The sequence below is a fragment of the Hevea brasiliensis genome, chromosome 6 (genome assembly GCF_030052815.1).
Source record: "Hevea brasiliensis isolate MT/VB/25A 57/8 chromosome 6, ASM3005281v1, whole genome shotgun sequence".
NCBI lineage: Eukaryota > Viridiplantae > Streptophyta > Magnoliopsida > Malpighiales > Euphorbiaceae > Hevea > Hevea brasiliensis.
Genome location: NC_079498.1, coordinates 35,568,095 through 35,571,934, shown reverse-complemented (window position 1 = coordinate 35,571,934; position 3,840 = coordinate 35,568,095). Strand labels below are relative to the sequence as shown.

Here is a 3,840-nt window from a genome sequence, read left to right as displayed (position 1 = left end):
GAATATTTGGGATAGATAATCTTGCAATAAACTTAGTTTTCTTGGTGTTAGAGATAAGCTAAGAGGATTAAGGGGACTTTCCAAAAATCAATTAGAGCTTTAATTGGGTTTTTGTTAGGTTTGAAATACCGTGAAAACAGGGTTTGATTTACTGAAAACCAACTTTGAAATGCTTGAAAAAGGTTTCAAAGATTTAAGAATTGATTTCCCTCAAAATTGCAATTCTCATATGTTTGGCTAAATTAAGGATAAACCACATGCAAACAATATTGAAAATCCAATCTCTAGAATCACTTTAATTTTTATTGAATTTAGATTTAATTTCTCCCAATCTCATAAATAGAAATTTCAAATTAAATTTTGATAATCTAGTTTAATTAACTTAGTTAATTGTTTGATTTAGCTTAAATTCCTCAAATATCAATCTTAAATTTTAAATTTCATTTTATATCTTTAAATTTTGCCATTCTAATTAGCTTATCCTTTTATTTCCAATTTAAGCATAATTCCCTGTGGGATCGATATCATTTTTTAAAACTATACTACTGTGACCCGTGCACTTGCGGACACAACATCAAAGTTGTGAAACCTTTTTGAATATCTGAATATCTGACGATCAAAAAGTTTTTATTTCAGCACAACAGGGACATAATTTACCCTCGTTCATAGTTATTATTATAGATATTAACATATATTTAGTCAATTTTATAATTTTTACACTTCTTAGTTTAATTTTTGGAATTTATTTGTTTTGTAGGTTAAATTTGGAGAAATTTGGTGTATTTTGATCAAAGTAGCCATTTGGAGGAAATTAGAGTTGAGTTGCAAAAATTTTTGAAGTTGAGTTAAAAAATGGCCGAGAGCTTCACAACCTGCAGCACAACCGATTTAGCTTATGTCGCAGGTTGTGTCGATCGTCAGATATTCAGGCCGTAGGTTACACAACCTGCGACACAACCCGCGACACAACCGATTCAGCTTATTTCGTTTTTACTGGAAATGGCTAACGTGGCATTTTCGTTACTCTGATTTTATACCTCACTTTCTCTAGAATCTTCCACCTTTTTACCCATTCTAGGGCAGACCTCTAACCCATATAAAGTCTCCTTTATCATTTTCTTTCCAAAAAGAAGGAAGGGAGGCATTTTTGGCAAGAAAGAAAGAGAGAAAGAGGGAAGGACGGGAAGCCATTTTCCAGCAGCTGCAGAACCCATTTTCTGCACTTTCCAGCAGCAGCTTCAGCAGCATTCTTCTGGGTTTTTCTATTCCTTAACTTAGATTTCCATTATTTCTTCACTTATACATTTGGGTTTGTCTTGAAACTATGATTTGTGAGTAGTTATTTGAGATTCTAGAGATGGGTTTGTAAATATTGCTTTGTATTGTGGTTTTGAACTTATTTAGTCATTTAAATGAGGTTTGTTACATTTTGATTTATTGCTTGTGAGCTTGTTGCCTTGCTTGATGAATGGGCCCTCATTAAGTTAAGCTTTAATCCTTAATAGATGGACTGAAAAGTGAATATTAGGGATAGATAATCTTGCAATAAACTTAGTTTTCTTGGTGTTAGAGATAAGCTAAGAGAATTAAGGGGACTTTCCAAAATCAATTAGAGCTTTAATTGGGTTTTTGTTAGGTTTGAAATACCGTGAAAACAGGGTTTGATTTAATGAAAATCAACTTTGAAATGCTTGAAAAAGGTTTCAAAAATTTAAGAATTGATTTCCCTCAAAAATTGAATTCTCATGTGTTTGGCTAAATTAGAGATAAACCACATGCAAACAATATGGAAAATCCAATCTCTAGAATCACTTTAATTTTTATTGAATTTAGATTTAAATCCTCCAAATTTCATATTAGAAATCTCAAATTAAATTTTGGTAATCTAGTTTAATTAATTTAGTTAATTGTTTGATTTAGGTTAAATTCCTCAAATACCAATCTTAAATTTTAAATTTCATTTTATATCTTTAAATTTTGCCATTCTAATTAGCTTATTCTTTTATTTCCAATTTAAGCACAATTTCCTGTGGGATCGATATCATTTTTTTAAAACTATACTACTGTGGCCCGTGCACTTGCGGACTCAACATCAAGTTTTTGGAGCCGTTGCCGGGGAATTGTTTGTTTTTAAGTTGGATTTTAATTGTTTTAAGCTAATTAGAATTTTTATTTTCTTTTATTTTCACTGCTGTTCCTTGTGTTTTTCAGGTACTTTTCTTGTTATGAGATGATCGAAAAGCACAAGTGATACTGAATTGTTGTTCAACCCTGAAATTGAAAAATTCTGCCGAGCCAACAAAAAGGAATACAAGAGAAGAAAGGAAGCAGAAAAAGAAGAACAACAAAGATTTGAGCAAGAGGAGACAATTGAAAATATGGAGAATCAAAATAGAGCTATTGATGGAAACAATGGAGGAAATGAGCAAAATAGACAGAATGAAGTTGTTAATCAAAATGATCCTCAAAGAAGATCCATGTTGGATTATGCTTTTCCTAGATGTGCAGATGTGAGAGATAACAGACCTATTATTGGAGCTAATCAATTTGAGTTAAAGACTGGTCTCATTCAAATGGTTCAAAATTCACAATTTGGAGGTAGTCCACTTGAAAATCCTCATTCTCATTTGAAGAAATTTTTGATGATATGTGGTACATAAAGACAGCCTGGATTTTCAGATGAAGTGAGTAGGCTCACCTTATTTCCATTCTCTCTTTGGGATTCAGCATTAGAGTGGTATGACTCACTTCCACAAGCTACTATAGCTACTTGGGAGCAGCTATCTCAAGCTTTTCTATCTCAATTTTTCCCACCTGGGAAGACTATTCATTTGAGGAATTTGATGGTAGCTTTTAAGCCAAGGGATGATGAAACTTTGTATGAATCTTGGATGAGATTTAAGGAGCTTGAAAGGCAATGTCCTCATCATGAAATACCTAAATGGATGATTGTTCAGAATTTCTACACCAGAGTTACTCCAGCCATAAGAAACATAATTGATTCACAAGCAGGAGGAGATTTCATGAGAATGACAAGTGAAGAATGCTATGATTTATTAGAGAATATTGCTCATAATACCCATTTATGGGGAAATCCTAGAGCACTTGAGCCAAAGAAGGCTGGGATTTATGAACTTGACTCAGTTAGCTACATGAATGCAAGATTTGATCAGTTGACTCAACTTCTTAGTGATTTTTGCACAAAGGCAACAACCTCAACTCCTACAACTATGCAACAAGTTGCCTTCACAGATGGAACCCAAAGTTGTGGAGTTGATTACTCTTCCTATGGTGATGATTATTTGCAAGAACAAGCTACTTATGCAGAGGTTATCAACAGAAACCTATGGGATATTCTTACTCTAATGTGAACAACTCAACATGGAGACCACAAGCAACTTTTGCTCAATAAGGCCAAAGCTCAAATTATGCTCATAACCAGCAGTATATGCAGCAGAATAAGCCTCAATTTCAGCCCACAAGGCAGCCACAACCTGGATATCAAGCAAGAGCACAACAATCCCTTCCACCTCATGTACCGAAGCCAACCTTGGAAAGCATGATGGAGAAATTTTTTGCTGAACAAAGCAAGATGAATAGCAAATTGGAGGAAGAAATGCAACACATGAGACAAACCATGAATCAATTACAAGTCCACAATCGTATGTTGGAGACTCAATTGGCTCAACAAGCAAGCTCATCGGGAACCAAATCCTATGGCAAACTACCTAGCCAACCACAAAACCCTCATGAACAATGTAAGGTTGTGACCTTGAAAAGTGGTAAGAAAGTTGGTCAAGAGAGTGAAAACAAGAGAGAAGAAAAAGAGAGCACAAAAGA

The 3,840-nt window shown here is 34.0% G+C and overlaps 1 non-coding gene across 1 annotated transcript; it reads right to left on the bottom strand.

Annotated features, from left to right (window-relative positions):
• Positions 1–2,828: 2,828 nt before the first annotated feature.
• Positions 2,829–2,935, bottom strand: LOC131181215 (small nucleolar RNA R71). Its single transcript, XR_009149843.1, has one exon. It is a non-coding gene; the product is annotated as a small nucleolar RNA R71 (small nucleolar RNA).
• Between the last annotated feature and the right edge of the window lie 905 nt (positions 2,936–3,840).